Source organism: Phascolarctos cinereus, unplaced genomic scaffold (genome assembly GCF_003287225.1).
Source record: "Phascolarctos cinereus isolate Bilbo 61053 unplaced genomic scaffold, phaCin_HiC Scaffold_2;HRSCAF=192, whole genome shotgun sequence".
Taxonomy (NCBI): domain Eukaryota; kingdom Metazoa; phylum Chordata; class Mammalia; order Diprotodontia; family Phascolarctidae; genus Phascolarctos; species Phascolarctos cinereus.
The window spans coordinates 140,132,086-140,150,171 of record NW_027555625.1 but is presented as its reverse complement, the minus strand read 5'-3'; the positions used below and the strand labels follow the sequence as shown (position 1 = coordinate 140,150,171).

The following is an 18,086-nucleotide window of genomic DNA, read 5'->3' as shown; positions in this document are numbered from 1 at the left end:
GGATGGGTCTCCTATTCTCATGATGAGCCCAAGGGAAGGATAGACATATGAAGAGACACAATACTCATTGGAGTAAAGACAGCTATAAAGGGGGAAAAATATCAAAAGGCAACTTGAGGGGAGAAGGAAGGGGTTTCTATTGCTAGGTAGCCAGCTCAAGGACCTCTGGATTTTCTGGTGATAATTGTAGTGGTGGAGTGGGTTTCTATGCTCATTGAATATATAGAGGTGTGCTGGTGACGTTTAACAACTGCTCTCCAGAAAAAAAAATGTGTCCATGACACACTTTTCAAGTTAAACTGAATTATTGACATTTCCCCTCCACTTTCTTAAGTCTAGACAATCAGTGAAACCATGAATCAAGCCCTAATTTATAGCATTTGCTGATTTCTGAGGTGTGAATGATGACATTGAAAATTTAACAATTGGGTAGGTTCCCATGAGCTTGCACAAGGAAGCTCCTTGGCTCTTACAAGCCAGTTCCAGCACAGTACTGGGAGTAATCATAGGAGGGGCTTTTCTCCCTTCTCCTCTCCCTTCCTCCTCCTCTAAGCCATTGGCTCTTCAGGTTGATTCTCTGGAAGTACAAGACTTGGGACACTCACTTCCGTCTCACTTCCAGATGACTGGCTTTCATCATCTATGCTTGGGCACTTGGTGTCAATGCAAGAATTATGAGAAGGCAAAAATATTCTGAATGGAGCTAATAGGGCTGAGCAAGCATAGCACAGATTGAAGAGTAGAGGCAGTATGCAGAGTGGAAGGAGCCTAGGTTTGAATACTGCCTCTGAATGCTTATTATCTATGTAACCATGGGCATACCACTTAATTTGCCTTGGTCTCAGTTTACTCATTGATAAAATGAGGGTATTCATCTAGATGATTACTGGGATCCCTCCTAGATCTTTTATCCTGTATATATGGAATCAGTCTGACAGAGTATGTATGGGGAGTCTCTGAGGCTAAGCAGACTGAAAAAATGGAAGATAAAGGAAGTAACAGACAGAAGATTTATCTCTATAGCATGGGTTTAGGGTTAGTCTATGTAACTCTCTTTACCTGCTACTAGCTCATTTTTCTCATTCTAAAGTAATCAAGGGATATGTCCTAATATTTCCACATTACTTACCAAAATTACAGTATTTCACCCATCAATTAGCTCTGAGCTACCACCTGTTTTATTATTGTTTATTATTTATTTAATAAACCTAGAGAAATCACCTTGTTTTTCTGCCCCTAACTCCTTCCCTCTCTTCACACACCCACATACACACCCACACACACCCACACCCACACCCACACCCACACCCACACCCACACCCACACACATACACATACTGTACAACATCAAGGTTACTGGCTATGCTATTTATTCACAATATTACAGACAATTAAACAAAGTCAATAATTATTTGCAATGTATTAGTTGTGAGAAAGATCATAGCCAAAGTCATGTTTAACCATTATTAAAGCTGCTAACTTCTCAGTTCTGGAAACAAGGTCCTAATATTCCATTCTCCCAGGATACCAATTAAAGGATTTTCTCAAGAATTCTTTCCATGTTTCTTTGCAAGAAAAAGTTAAGATCAGTTCTCTCAGGAAATAAATTCTTTTAGTATTTTTGTCTTTATCTTTTCGGCCACAACAGTTTCTTCAGAAGAGTTAAACTCTTAATCTCGCAGACGTCATAGAAGAACAATTGAAACTTTTACTGTCCAAGATTCCATCACCCTTAAAAATAAAGTAACAATATCTATAGTTTCTGTGGGAGAGGCTATTGAAGTGTTTGTTTCGCTTCTAAATCTTGAATTTGTGAATATCATCCTCCCTCCCCTCACCATCTTCTGACTTGCAAAATATTCCTCAATATCATGGCATTTCTTATCATTACATCCTGAGAGACTGAGGCAGTTGTCTGAGCTTTACTTTTCTCATCATAATCCCTTTTTTATCTACTTCCCTAGATGTTGTGAGGAACAAAAGAAATAATGGATTTGAAAGAACTTTTTAAGGTAAGAACTTTGTTCACCTATAATGGTACTGGAATACTATTGTTTTCAAGCATACAATGCCTTATTACTCAAACAGATTTTCTTTCCCAGCCCATGCCTGAGCTCCATGTTTTTACAGTCAACAGTAATATTGGTTCTCTACAGATCAAGACACTTGATCAAAGCAAAATTTTCTTTTCTCTGAAACTAAAAGAATATTAATTATGAGGAATATGTAACCCTTATGTTAAAGCCCTCCTCATCCCTATATTTCAAGAAATTAATTTTCATGGGGCAGCTAGGTGGCACAGTGGATAGAGCACCGGCCCTGCATTCAGAAGGACCTGAGATCAAATCTGGCCTCAGACACATAACACTTCCTAGTTGTGTGACCCTGCACAAGTCATTTAACCCCCACTGCCCCTCCCAAAAGAAATTAATCTTCTCTGATTATATATCTAGATAACTGTATATCTGGATAATCTCAGAACTTCAGCATCCAAAATCTTTTCAGGGTATTGTCACTAATCTCCCCTTACAAGCACACATATTCACAAGGTTTAAAGAATGAAGAGGTTTATTAAAGTCATGAAAAGCAAGTAGATTGTTCTTAGAGCCTGTAGAGGATAATATTTATCAGGAAGTATTCTTCCTCCAGAATGTAGCATAGTTTCAGTCACATATAGACCATGTCACTAGGGTTCCCACTAAACATGCTTCTTATCAAGGATATTAAAATCACCCACATCCTTTGTTATATTCAACACCTTGCTTATCCTGAAGTATTCCTCAGCTTCCAGCGTAGGATGTGTAACACCATATCAAACTTGTTTAGTTCTGTGTCTGAGACTTATCTCTAACTTATGGTCAGATTCTTGTGGCTTTCTCTCACTGCCCTCTGCTAGCTGATGTCTCTGGTTGCCCCTCTGGGTAAGAGGTTTCCCTCAGAAGCAAGAAGAGGAATACTATTAGAACTTCCTTGTCTAAGTTGAGGACTTTCTCTACTCTCTTCATGACTTGCTTTGGTTTACTGGTCACAAAGAACCATGCTCTGAGTCTTGCCTTTGTACTAGTACTTTTTAAGTCTTCACTTCCCCAAATGTATCCAGCCATCAGAAGCACTTTAGTTTTAGCCCTGGATACTTGAAGGGACCATATGATCCTCACAGTGGATTTTGATAATTCTTCCTCTGATTTTCCCCACATGTCTATATATTAATATATGTCTATATTAAAAAAAAAAGCTAAAGATGGGTATCCTCCTGTAATATGTGGATTAGTGGAATGAGAAGAAATGGGAACAGCATGAGGAAATTGTCAGTCTTTGCTACAATAATAACAGAGAAAATAAATATAGAATGAAACTCTTCTGATGTGTAGAAAGGCAGTTTCAAACTGTCCTGAAAACCATATTGCCAGATGTGATTGACCAACTGTTTTTCAGGCTAGGTGGCAGAAGAAGGTGGCAAAGAAAGTATGTGATTTGTCTTATGTTTTTTCCCCCCTGGAGGTATCCACCTCTGCCCTAAAGAAGGAGCAGTGAATCAGGGTCCTGGGTTTTACCTCTGCCCATTCTTTAAGAGTCCTCTCTTGCACAATGAATTGGCTGTTCTCCTCTATGGTGGGAGGAGAAGTTGGGGCCAGTCCCAGAGTTGCAGCCTAAATGGCAGTGGGCCTTCCTGTGACAGTTCCACCCCTATACTGTGCTGTCTAGTGATAATCTCTAAGCCTATTTATGTTCTGTGATGCCCAGACACCTGCTTGTTGGTGCATGGTAGAAACAAGGAGAAGAGTGGAAAACGTTCCAAACAGTTGATTTATAACAGCTATTGTGAAGCCTTGAAATGCATCTCATCAGGCTCAGCAGAAGTCACACTGTTAGCAACCCCTCCTTCTTCCTCCCACAATCCCTCCCCCATGTTCCTGAATTGTTTTCAAGCTGTGAATAGACAACCATACCATGTGAACATTAAACAGACTGTGAAGTCCAGCCACAATGGAATTCATTTTTTAGTTGGGGTGGGGAGGGGGTGGTCAGCTGTGCTGACCAGAATTTTCATTTCAGCCTAGTTTCTAAGAGGCCAGGTGGGGTCTACCCAGGGTAGAATTGGGCTCAGAGATGGCCTTGGAGATTCTTTCTAGCTCCAGATTTCTGATCCTGTGATAGCTTTAGCAGGGTTGGATAACCATAGGTAAGACCAGTGCTTCAACCTTAGCCTGGCTAACCTGGGGCTCAGGTAATACAATGGGTCACAATCTTAGCCTGCAGCTCATTAAGAGTGAACAGATTTAGAGTCTTAAAGCTGGGTTTAAATCTCAGCCTGGCTACTCATACCCAGTGTAACCTTGGCTATGTTATCTTCTCTCTCTGGATCTGTTTCCTTGATTGTAAGATGAAAGGTTGAACTAATTGATTCTAAAGTTCCTTCCGGGTTGTTGTTCAGTCATGTCCAGTTCTTTGTGATCTCACTTGGGGTTTTCTTGGCAAAGATAGTGGAGTGGTTTGCCATTTCCTTCTCCAGCTTATTTTACAGATGAGGAAATGGAAGCAAACAGGATTAAATGATTTGCTCAGTTGGTGAGTGTCTGAGGCTGGATTTGAACTCATGAAGATGAGTCTTCCTGATTCTAAGCCCAGTGCTCTGTCCACTGCGCCACACAGCTGCCATTCCTTCCAGATTAACATCTTATACTTTCTGGGAAATTAAAGTAGCAGGGTAGAAGCTGGGATTGGGTAAGCATTAGAGGGGCCAGGAAGGATTGGGTGGGATGAGTTAGTGGTCTGAAGAGTCCTAAGTCTGTAATTCAGGGGGCCAAAGTTATTGCTTCTGTCAGGTTGTTTATATTGTCAGAGGATCATAAATTTAGTATTAGAAGGGACCTTGGAGACCATGAAATATAATGCCCCATTCTACAGATGAGGAACCAAGACCTGGAGAATTAAAGTGACTTTCTGGACATCACACAAGTAGTAAGTGGCAGAGCTGGGATTTGAATGTGCGTTTTCTGACTCTAACTCCAGAGTGCTTTTCACTGTATCTTGCTGTTTCTGTCTCTAAACGTCTTCCACCCTGTTGAAAATTCACCACTTCATCATATTTGCAAAAGTCCATTCATAGTGGAAACAGTCAACAAATCTTGCTTCTTATGTTAGAGGTAGCACCTGGGTCAATTTTCTTTGACAGCTGTTGGTTGTCTCTGCTATTCCCTTCATGTTTTTATCAGTGAGCTCTGTTGCTGCATCCACCACACAGCAGCCACTGTATGCTCTCCTGATTGCTCCTTAGTCAATAGTGAGCTCTTGGCTTACTTCATACTCCCAAACAACTTAGCAACAGACATTAACTCAGCACTGCCTGGCAGGGCAAATGGAGAGATGTTAGCATTTTAACACACCCTCACAATAGTTTGAGTTTGAGACAGTACTCTTTTTAGCATGCAGATGCCCTAGCAGGGACCAGTACAGTGGAATGGCCAGGAAAATGGGTCATATGAGATCATTTTTTTTTTACTAATTTATTTTTAGTTTTCAACAATCACTTACATAAGCTTTTGAGTTTCAAATTTTTCTCCCCTTCCCTCCCTCCCTCTCCAAGATGGCATGCAATATGATATAGGCTCTACATATACATTCCTATTAAACATATTTTCACATTAGTCATATTATAAGGAAGAATTAGAACCAATAGGAGGAACCACAAGAAAGGAAACAAAACAAAACAGAAGAAAAAAAAGAGCAAAAGTATGCTTTGATCAGCATTTAAACTCCATAGTTCTTTCTCTGGATGTGGATAGCATTTTCCATCATGAGACTTTTGGAGATGTTTTAGATCCTTGCACTGCTGAGAAGAGCTAAGTCTGTCAAAATTAGTCATCGCATAACATGTCCGTTACTGTATATAATGTTTTCCTGGTTCTGCTCACTTCACTTGGCATCAGTCCAAACAAGTCTTTCCAGGTTTTTCTGAAGTCTGCCTGCTCACCATTTCTTACAGCACAATAGTATTCTATTACATTCATATACCACAACTTGTTCAGCCATTCCCCAATTGATCATATGAGATTGTTTTAAAAGACTTTAGGAAACCAGAGTAGCTGACACTAGGTGCTTATATCAAGGTTCAAACAGTGACTCTCCCAAAACTTGACAAATGGATGACTCATTCTTGTGGTTGACATGGACACAAATGATACTGTCAGAAGGAGCCTAAAGAGTATTGCCAAAGTTGGGGCAAGGAACTGAAGATCTTAGGGACATAGGTGGTATTTTTAAAAAGTGCCAAGTACTGTGCTAAGCACTGAGGATAGAAAGGGGGAAAAATCCCTAATCTCAAGGAGCTTCTAATGGGGAAGATAAGATAGCAAATAAATATGTACATAAAAATACAGATGGCATAAATTAAATCAATCAATACACATTCATTAAGCAAAAAAGGTCACTTCTGCTCACTGGGAAACAAGGAATATAGAAGAGAAGCTGATTCTGGTAGTGAACATCTGAGAATGTTATTTGGATATTTGGATCATAGCTTATTATATGGAATTGATAGGATTCTCGCCAGGGCTGGAGTGTACCTAATAAAGGCTGGTAAGAATGTATTGCCTTGTGTCTTGAAAATCTAATCAAAAAAGCTTTATACTAAAAAGGATAAAAAAGATAAGTGTCTAACTATCAAGACAGATGACATAGAGATAACATTCGAATAAGAATGGTTTTTGAGACATCTAAGGAGATAAATATGTGACTTGGATTAGATATAACTTATTCAAAGGACACCGGATATGTAAAAGATATGGGGTATAGTCTGGTATACTGAGCAGGTGTATTCATGGGGGAAATCAGGAACTAGAAGAGAAAGCATGATGGAGAGGCTTTCTGTAAAGGTTAATGGAAAGACAAACAAGTCATTTGGTCATGGGGGCAAATTCCATAACATTTGGACAAAATGAAGAAATAGGTCAGGAGTTTAGAAAACAAATCCCAAACCCGACATAGGAGTGTGCTTTCTTCAACAAAAGTGGAACAGCTAATAACTTCTTGATTTGCCTTAATGATAATTTCTTTCCTCAGAGGGCAGAAGGACCCAGAAGACAAAATTCTTTTTTAGACAGGATTCTTACTGACAGGAAGGAAGTAGTTGTTGGGGTGGAAATGGTGGGGCTGTGGGGGAGGGAGTAATCATTCTTATTCCAAAGTTTATGAGAGAAGAGAAGTAACTGGGAAAGATCTGGTATGTATGCTAGGTTTTAGAAGAGCAGATTTCAAATGATTCAGAGGAAAGATAAGTAAGATTCTATGAACTAAAATTCTATGGGGAGGACAGCTGAGGAGGGATGAGAAAGTCTCAAGAATTCTTTTCCGAAGATACCAAGGGAAACAATTTCTGCCAAGGAGAAGAAACAGGAGGTATCTGAAAAGACTGATCTGGATGCACAGAGGACTCAACCAACTTAGATTTTATTTAAAAAAAAAAGGTACATGCGGAAGACAGAAGTAAGGGAAGGTAACAGCAGACAAATTTAAAAATATGGCACCAGGAAATAAAAATAGTCAGGAATGCTGAAGCTCAGAATCAATCTTTCAACCAACAAGCTTTATTAAGTGAATTTTGTGTGACTGGGACTGTGCTAAGTATTGAGTACAAAGACAATATAGTCTCTAACCTCAAGGAGCTTACATTCTATTGAGGGAAACATGAAATGTACTTATATAAGTAAATACAACATATATATGAAGTAAAGCAAGGTAATTTTAGGAGTGGATGGTAGCATTTGGGAGGGTTGGAAAGACTTCATGTAAAGGTTAGCAACCGAGCCAAACTTAGAAAGAAGAGATTCTGTGGGATGGAGGTGATGAGGGAATGCATTCATCGCATGCTGGCTCTCCTGTGCAAGGGCATGGAATTGGTGAGATTGGCAAGACAAACCAAGGACATTCTAAGTTTAAAAGTTATTATTAAAGTTATATTGAAGGAGAGAAAAGTGCCAAAGAAAGGACAGGACTACTGCTTAGATGGATGGGATGTTGATAACTGACAACAGAGAGAAAACAAAGCTGGTCAATTCTTATTTTGATTCTGTTTTCTCTGCCAATGAGGATGACTTTTAATTTGGAAAGAATGGAATAAAAATGGATACTAGAGTGCTGATAGCTCAGATAAGGAAAGCAATATGAAGACATCCCTTTGCTCTGATTCATGTAGAGGTACAGATCTACTGTATCCTTAGGAAATGCAAGCACTAGAAGCTATGATTGCTGAATCTTTGGGCAACAGGAAGGGTACCACACATAAATATTCCAATTTTCAAAAAGTGGAAGAAAATAGAACCTACAAACTATGAAATGTGAGCTTGATTTTGATTCCCAGGAAAATTCTAGAATTCATTATTAAAGAGATGATGAGTGAACATCTAGATAAGGAAGTGGAGATCACAAAAAGCTAGACTGGCTTCCTCAACAGTGCGCTGTGTCAAATTAACTTTACTTCCTTTTTGGACAGGGTTACTAATGGAGTAGATATTGGGAATGCAGTAGATAAGCTTTGTTCTCTTCTTAGTAAAACATTCGATAAATTATCTAGTGCCATTTTGAGGGAAATGGAGAGATGTAGAATAGATGATAATACAGTTAAATCGATATAGTACTAGTTGAAGGGCCAGATTCAAAAGGACTGGGGAGAGGGGTGCATGGAATGGAAATGATTCAGAAAAAGAAGTGAGAGGGTGTAAAAATTTTTTTTGACAGCTTCAGAATTAAGTACACACCTCAAAGACCATTAGAAAATATCTTTTATTTTTGGAAAATGGGTATCCAAGAAGGAAGAGAAAATTATATGTCTATATATGTAAATAGATAGCTGTGTATATGGAGAGGAAAAGTGGGAGAGAAAGAGGGAGAGAGAGAGGGAGAGAGGAAGGAAGTAGGTCCTAAGGTGGCCAAGTTACTGAAGGTTGGCATCCACTGATGAGTCTCCATATAGATAGACCTGGTATCAGCTGTGTGTGGAAAACATGACGTGACACAAGGCAAGGCAGGAATTAAAAGCAGTGTTCCCTTAAAGTCAAATCTATGCATATAAAAATATAAAAAAAAAAAAGAAAGATACTGCACTCATCTTATCTCCCCAATTATTGTGCCAAGCTAAAGAAGTTTGCATTTTATCCTAGAAGCAATGGAGAGGTACTGAACAGAGAGTGAACCCTGAGGACAATGGATGTAGCATAGTCCATTGGAATGAAAGCTGGATTTGGAGTCAGAAGACCTGAATTCAAATCTTGGCTTTGTTATTTACTACATGTGTGACCTTGGGTAAGTCATTTCGCTTTTTAGCAGAAGAGTGACTTGTTCAGACATATGACTTAAAATAGTATTTTAAAAAATAATTTTATTTTTCCCCAGTTACAATAATTTTTAGCATTCATCTTTTGAAAACTTGGAGTTCCAAAATTTCTTTCTCCCTCCCTTACCTCCCCTCTTCCTGAAACAGTAAGCAATTTGATATAGGTTATACTTGTTCAATCATATAAAACATTACCATATTAGTCATGTTGTGAAAGAAGACACAGACCCAAAGAAAAAATGAAAAAATACAGAAAATGAAAATAGTGCGCTTCAATCGGCATTCAGATTCCATCGATTCTTTCTCTGGAAGTGGACAACATTTTTCATCATGACTCCTTTGGAATTGTCTTGGATCATTGTATTACTGAGAATAGCCAAGTTGTTCACAATTGATCATTGTACAGTATCGCTATTACTGTGTACAATGTTCTCCTGGTTCTGCTCACTTCACTTTGCATCAGTTCATATAAATCTTTCCAGGTTTTTAAAATATTATTTTGGTAGCTGTGGAAGGATGGATTAGTGAGACTGGACACTGGGAGTTTAATTAGGAGGTTGCTGCAATAGCGTGAGTCAAATGACTCTGAGTTTGTGAATCTGGGTGACTAGAAGGATGGTGGCATCTTCAATAGAAAGAGAAGGGTCTGGAATACGGATAGGATTGGGGGAAATTAAGAAATTCTGAGAGTGGACGGAGGGTAGGACAGTGCCTTGGGATTGCCCATGTTAGGGGGTGAGACAGAAATGATGATCTAGCAAGACAGATTCATCAGACAGGTGAGAAGAGAACCAGAAGAAAGCATTAATGAAAACAACAACAAGGAAGGGGTTGTCAACATTGTCAAATGCTTGCAGGACATACAGTGTGTCCCATAAGTCTTAGTGCAGTCCGAAGCTTTACAAGCTGATTCTTCTTTGCTTAGTTTCCTTCTTGGATGCAGCCTGTGTCTGGGCCTGAGATAGCACAGTGACTTGCTGTGGGACACACACAATCACCTGTGTGTAGACAGACTCCATAGCTCCTGGTTTTCTCTCTCGTGGCTACAATCAATCAATCTGTAAACATTTATTAAACATCTACTATTAATAAACAGCTACAGTCAGGCATTGGACTGGGTGCTGAGGATAAAATAAATAAAATGAGATGATCCTTCTCTTCAAAGGGTTTACATTCTATTGGAGGAGATAACATGTATACATACATATACACACGTAATATATAATATACACACGTACACACACATATATACAACATAAATAGAAAGCAAGTTTTTTTGGTAGGGCATTTAGCAGCTTCTTTTCAAAGGGTTTACATTCTATTGGAGGAGACAATATGTACTTTATACACACATATGTATATATACGTGTGTATGCATTTACATACACAAAAATAAAGTAAAACTTTTGGTAGGGCATTAGTAGCTGGGTGGATCAGGGAAGACTGCCAACATGCATTACACAGAACAAATCTGGAGGGCATTGTGAAGGAGCATTAGGCCCTGTAGCCAAGCCACCACAAGCTCCCTGGAGCCCTAACCTGCTCATTTACTACCATGTCCTCTCGCAGACTATGCTGTAAATCTCACCAAGTTTGGATCCCCTGATGTCTACATGCAAACACTCACTTCTCTAGATGTTTTCTCTTCTCTGATACAGGCGTGAAAGGAGCCTCTTCTGCTTCTCTCTGGCGTGTGGTTGTGGCTAGGTTCTCCTCAGAGAGGTTTCCTCTCTCCCCTTTCCCTCTCTCCTTCCTGTCATGCACTGTCTTACCTTAAGCCCTGGCTTGCACAAATAAAGATTGGCTTCCTGGGCGAGGGCCTCTTAATGATTCCAGTAATTCTCCCTCTCTTCCATCAGGGTCAGGGTTCACCTGCAGGTTTCTGATCTCCTTCAGCTTAAGAATAAATGAATGAAAAACATTTATTAAGCATTTACCATGTGCAAAGCTCTGTGTTAAGTGCTGGGAGATATAGAAAAGTAATCCATTCCATGCTCTCAAGAGCTCATCATCTTTTAAAATTTTTTTAAATTTTAAAATTTTATTTTTAAAAGAGCTCGTCTTCTAATGGAGGAGACAACATATGTAAGAAGTTTCACCTGTGAGTCATATGGAAAGGTCCCTTGGTTCTCAGGATGAATTGGCAAAGCAGTTGGCAATGTATCTTCTTTATTGTTATTTTCACTGATAAAACCATATCATTTTCTGATGTTGCACTATTTGATGGTCACAAGGATTTTAGTGGCAAAAATTTTTTTTTAGGGCCTTAAACAGCTGTGGCTATAGCACCTCCAAAAGTGGTTGCCAAGGGTCTGAACCAGGATTGCTTTCCAGGATGATGGCTGCTGGGGCTGGTCTGGAAGCAAGGCTGATAGCCTTTGGGGATGGAGTGGGAGGGATGACATCCTGATCCTATGAACACATTGCTTGGTGCAGGGGTAGAATTAGAACCCAAACCTTCACTTCTGGCTCTCTGACATGGTTGGCTTCCTGGACAATTTGCCCTATGTCTTGTATTGCTCTCTCTATGCTAATTTGCCTTCCTTGTGATAGTTGGGTTTTAAATCCAGGTGCCATCATTAACCTACATTCATTTTCATTTATAAAATTATGTGGGCCTTTATAGCACACTTGCAAAAACAAATAAATCCCTGCCTCACATGACTCAATTTGTTGTTGTAACCTGACACTTCTGTGTCATAATCACCTTTCTCTCAGATGGTTATGGCTATAGCTGTTAGGAATTTATTAGAGGCATTTTATAATGTGCTTTACAAGATGTTGTTTGAGGCTGTGCTTTGTTTATGAGTGTGTGTGCGTGTGTGTGTGTGTGTGTGTGTGTGTGTGTGTGTGTGTGTGTGTGTGAGCGCACACACGCACACACAGGCATACGTATGCCAGGGTGTATTCGAAGAGGACTGATCAACAAGAACTTAATTCTATGTAACTAGGTGGTTAGTGTATTTCAGGGTGGTTTTAATTGAATTTAACTCTTTTTCATTCCTCCCCCAGTCCAAACCTTAATGTAGCTTAAAAAACTTTGATCTCTCACTTGTGTAATATTATTGATCTTCTGAGGCATGTGTAGGGGTGCAGACATCAAGGAGATTTTAAGATAAGACTGGGGCTAGTGGGACTTTTATAGCTGGTGAAATCAGAAAACTTCATTTTAGGGCTGAACTTTGTACATTTCTCTCTCTCTCTCTCTCTCTCTCTCTCTTCTCTCTCTCTCTCTTTTCTCTCTCTCTCTCTTTTCCTCTCTCTTCTCTCTCTTCTCTCTCTCTCTCTCTCTTTTCTCTCTCTCTCTTCTCTTTTCTCTCTCTCTCTCTTCTCTCTCTCTCTCTCTTCTCTCTCTCTCTCTCTCTCTCCCCCCCCCCCAGAAGGGGGCAAATAGAAGGAATTTCGTGGTCACTGCTTCTTTCTGGGCATAAATGTGGGTCCACGAGAAGTTTGCTCATCCCTTCCTGAGAGGAATATAGAAAGTATAATTTGGGGAATCCAAATGAAAAGTCATAAAGTAAAGTAAAAGGTGACATTTTCAAAGGCCATTTGGTCCATTCTTCTGCTTCCTATTCAAAGAACACATAAATAAGTTAAATCTTTTAACAACTCTTTTATTGATAACCTTTTAAAAAATCAACTATAGGGCAGCTTTTTATTTTCATCAACACAGAAAATATATGTGATTTAAAGGATGCAAAGGTGTACATGAACAAACATACAAAAATGAAATACTTGTTACACTCATTATACTACTCCCACCAAAGGTGGGACCTTTTGTGGGATTGCTGAATAGATATTCACATTCACCTTGGACATGGATGTTGGTCCTCTGGGAAATTCACAAATATGGTGGTTTAGAAAGGTCTAGAAATCCCAGTCAGCCATGGCATAGCTTTGGTTCTCCAACTGCAGGACAATTCTCTTGGTGGTGGTCCTTTGCTTTGAGAGGCATTATGTTAAGAAAATTTTTTCACTCTGGTCTGCTAGTGATCTACTCAGGAAGTCAGGGACTCTGGAACTCATGAGCTATCCCCACGGTTGGAAATGTTTAGTTCTCAGGATCACTGGCTGATGATCTATGCTGAGAAAAGTAAGTGAAGAAGGCAGCCAAGAAATGTCCAGTCCAGGGACCCAGGTCCCAGGCTTAGTGGGCAGTCTCCCACCACTGTGTGTGTGCTTCTAACTTAAACAGTTGTTGCCAAAGGGAAGGAGGCTGAAAGAAATCCTTTCTTTTCTCTTGGCTGTACTCTGGTCTAAAAGCACCCCCTGCTAGTACCCCCCCCCCCCACTTTACCAAGAGGCAAGAGCTGCATTTCATTTTCAGGTTTCTGGAACTAAGATTGCTCATCACAATCAATCAGAGTTCAGTTTGGTCTTATTGTTCTTTTCATTTACATTATTGCATTCATTGGGTATATTAGCATCATAGGTTTAGATTTATTCATGAGCATGTCATATCCCCCAGTAGAATATAATCTTCTTGCAGTCAAGAACTATATTTCTTTGTTATCCTCAATGAATAGCATAAAGCCTTACACATAGTATGTGCTTAATAAAAATCGATTGAATCGAATTTATTTATTTATTTATTTATTTTTACATCAGGAAGCAGCTTGGGATCGCTGAATGCATGTAGAAATGTCCAAACATAGACCAGTGTGCTTTCTTCCTCCTTTACTTTTGTATCCAGATTGTTGCTCCAGCACCCATAGTGCTTATCCAAGATGTATAAAATGATGGACTGACCTTAGAGGCTGCCATCTACCTGCAAGTCATAACCTAATAGGCATTTGTCATTCACTTGGCTCTTCCAGGGTGGAAATTGGGCAGACTTGTTTTTGTAGTGGTGGATCTCATTGAGGAAGTCATGTAGAGTTCAGTGGCTTGATGCAATATTATTTATAAATAGGAGAGCCTCCTTACCTAAAAAGAATCCATTCCATTTGGAATAAGAATAATAGCAATAGCTAGCATTGCTATAGCACCTACTATGTAAGTGCTTTACATATATTATCTCATTTGATCCTCACAATAATACTATAAACTAAATGCTATTAGAAGCCCCATTTTATAGTTGAGGAAACTGAGGCAAACAGCAGTTTAGTCATATAGCATCTGAGGTCAGATTTGAACTCAGATCTTCCTGACTCAAGGCCCAGAGCTTTAACCATAGCACTGTCTAGCTGCTTCTGTACAGGACATCATTTATGACAGTGGTGAATACCTTTGTCAGGCATATGTTTCTCCTTTTAAATGCATTGATAGATTGATAATGAGGATTGTGAGCAAAGTTATATCCCATCCCATCACATGGAGAGTTAACAGAGCTGTGCCTGGGCTGAGGATGTGGTTGTCAGGTGACTAGGGGATGGAAGAAGAAGTCAACATTGCAAGCAGGTATTGAGGGCAAGCAGGGAAAAAGCATTTATTAAGTGCTTAATATGTGTAAGGCCTTATGCTAAGCTTTGGGAATACAAATAAAAGCAAAAAGAAACAGTGTCTTCCCTCAAGGAGCTTACATTCTAATGATATCATTAAGCTAATCTTAATAATATCATTAATAATATTGCATCAAGCCACGAAGTTCTACATGACTTCCTCAATGAAATCCACCACTATGAAAACCAGTCTGCCCAGTTTCCACACTGGAAAAGCCAAGTGGGTGACAAATATCTCTCAGGCTATGACTTGCAGGTAGACGGCAGCCTCTGGGGTCAGTTCATCATTACGTACATCTTGAATAAGCACCATGAGTGAGCAATACATAAAAGAGAGTTTAAAGAGGGAGAGTGAAGGAGGAAGGGTAGAAGTAGGGAGAGAAGGAAGCTGCCATTTTATGAGGTGATAAGGCTCATAATTTTCCACTCTCCTCTGTGTCATTTTATAAAAGCACAGTGGTCAAGTCTGTGGGATCAGAAACACATCTGGAAGGGGAATGAAGTGAAGCTGACTGGGGCCTGTCCCCAGAATGGAGAATCTCAGAAGGAACTCACAAGTAGGAGGAGACTGGCATGCTGGAGGGAAATTCCAAGGTGAGGAGGTGGCTGAATCATGGTGGCAAAGTCCTGGAGAGTCAAAAACATAGTCTGGAGATGAGATGACCCAGACAGCACCCTTCTGCCCATCACACCACAGGCACTCACCCAGACTCTGAGCCCATTGGTTTCTTTCTTAGTACTTTCTTTCCTGTGTGGTGACTACCCAGAATTGTGTGGATCAGATATTTGCTTCTGCCTGGTTTTGGTCATCACAGCTCCCCATATCCTGATACTGCTTCATGGGAACCGAGACACTGTCAGGGGTCTGCCACCTCTGGGACAAGCTCCACAAGTAGGGGTCATCTGCTCCCACCTTAACTTCACACCCACTCAATTGTACTATTATCTCTTGTCTTCCTCATCTTTCTCCATCTCTTCCACAACTAGTAAAGAAGACTTGGTCAAATGCTTCTCCCAAATCGAGGTAAATTGCATTTACACATTTCTCTGATCTACCAGTTTGGTAATCCTATTGAAAAAACAAAAAAAAAAAAAGGAAATGCTGTTGGGCATGACCTGTTCTTGATGAAGCCATATTAGTTCTATGTTCTGTCACAAACAAACCCAGGGTCTGGATCTTACCATCTCACCTAAACCACAGTTTAATCACGTGTCAGTAGGACTTAATGACACTCTTTCTGCACCCCTGGGGGATCAATCATGATTACATATTATTTTGGGCTGGGCCTGACTCAGATCACTTCCCTGGTAGTTGAGGTTCAATATTGGAACCAAACTGAACACTGGTACAGATCATTCAACAGTTAACAATAGGAGATTTACTTAGCCATAGCAGAAGGATATGCAACAAGGATAGTATGAAGGACAGCTTGCATTGATTTAACTGAATGAGGCTCTTTTGCCTGAGTTACCCATACTGATCCACCAGCCAAGCATCAGAGAGAGAGCACCTGGAGCACCTCATGGTTGTTTTGTATTCGGGCAACCAGGAAGTGATGTCGACAGCTTAAGTCTTTATTCCCCTGAGCCAACCAAGTCTTGAGGATGTTTTCAAAACCTTTTAAAGAAAAATTGGTCTAACTTGCATAGGGTTGGGGGTTAGGATATCACTTCTACTACAGAAATGTTGGCCTGGATATTCCAGCTTTTCAACAATAACGCTGCCTTTCCTTGGGAATTCTCAAGCTTAAAGGCCAATGCCAAATCAGTAACCACAGAGGGGTAAATCTATATTAATGCAAGCTTTGGAAATACCACGTTGGCTAAGACTTCATTTTTTTCTACTGAGTCAAATGCTTTAAAATTTCCTTCCTTCCTTCCTTCCTTCCTTCCTTCCTTCCTTCCTTCCTTCCTTCCTTCCTTCTTCCTTCCTTCCTTCTGTTTTTAGGAGAGGAAGTTTGGTATAGAACAGAGCTCCCTCAAAGATTTAATAATTACATTGCTTTCAGCATAGATTCCTTCTACATGTCCTCAATCTGGTAAAACTGATGGTGCCACCTTCATCTTCCTTAGTACTATTTCCATTCCCTTATATAGCATAGCAGACATAAAGATTCTAGAGTCAAACTGTGATGGTTCTCTCCTCATTAACGAGGAAAATAATTTATTACAACAATGCTGATGGATATGTTCCACTTTTTTGTCCGTTTGTTATTCTTCCAGTCTCATCTTTAAGGGGAGCAAGAATTTTGCTTCAATGATGGGAATGTCAACAGAGGACTTATTGCCTATACCTTTCTCCTCGCCAGTATTTTAGCAGCTTCTTGAGTATTATTAAAGCTTGAAGCCAATTTGCAAAGCAAGGCAGGATGGGAGGATCAACTAAGAAATGTGAACCAGATTAAAATGTAAGTGAGAAATGTTGAAGAAAATAAGTAAAGATATAATACAACATAGACAATGTTAATTTGTGGTTCTCTAAGTCAAACTACCACAGGGAGGGATATCAGTACTCTTTCTGTTTGGCACCACTGGTATCCTGGATAGAGAGCCGTCTTTGGAGTCAACTTCAAGTCCAATCTCTGCCCCTTATTGGCTATTTGTCTTTAAGTAAGTCATTTAATATTTTGGTGTCCCAGGCAATTCTCTGAGATTCTAGCAAGTTATAGAAAAAGCACTGTTCTACTTTTGTAGAAGACTTTACTCATCTGAAGCTTCCTACACCAAGAAATTATAGTTCTGATACCAAAAATATGTTTTATCATATGTATATACACACATATTTAAAAGTAAGTTTTATAGATACAGTTTCTTTTTACATCACAGCCATTTAGAAATAATAGTAATAATTACAATAGCTAATTTTTACATTGCTCCTCCTACTACATTCCAGGCTCTTTGTTCAGCACTTTACAATGATTATTTAATTTGATTCTCTCAACAACCCTGGAAGATGGGTGTCATTATTATCCTCATTTTGCAGGTAAAGAAACTGAGGCAAACAGAAGTGAAATGATTTTCCCAGGGTCACACTGCTAGTAAGTGTCTAAGGCAGGATTTGAACTCAGGTTTTTCTGACTCTAGGTCCGGCACTCACTTAGATGACCAAAAGCCTTCCACATCTGCCAGTGAAAACTCTTGTAAAAAAGAAAAGCAGATAAGCCAAACCTATGAGCTAGTTTGATAGCATATGTAACTATGCTACCTCATTTTTTTTTTCTGTACCTCTCAGGCAGTTGTATGACTGTGAAGAAGGAATCAACTGTAGAAAGATAAGTTGCCTGTTTCTCACATTTCCATGAAGGATATTCTCA

General features: G+C 39.6%; 1 long non-coding RNA gene across 1 annotated transcript; it reads left to right on the top strand.

Annotated features, from left to right (window-relative positions):
* Window positions 1-1,962: 1,962 nt before the first annotated feature.
* On the top strand, window positions 1,963-17,183 carry LOC110200399 (uncharacterized). The gene is made up of 3 exons (XR_002322243.2): window positions 1,963-2,012; window positions 15,225-15,366; window positions 16,996-17,183. It is a non-coding gene; the product is annotated as an uncharacterized LOC110200399 (long non-coding RNA).
* Window positions 17,184-18,086: the final 903 nt, after the last annotated feature.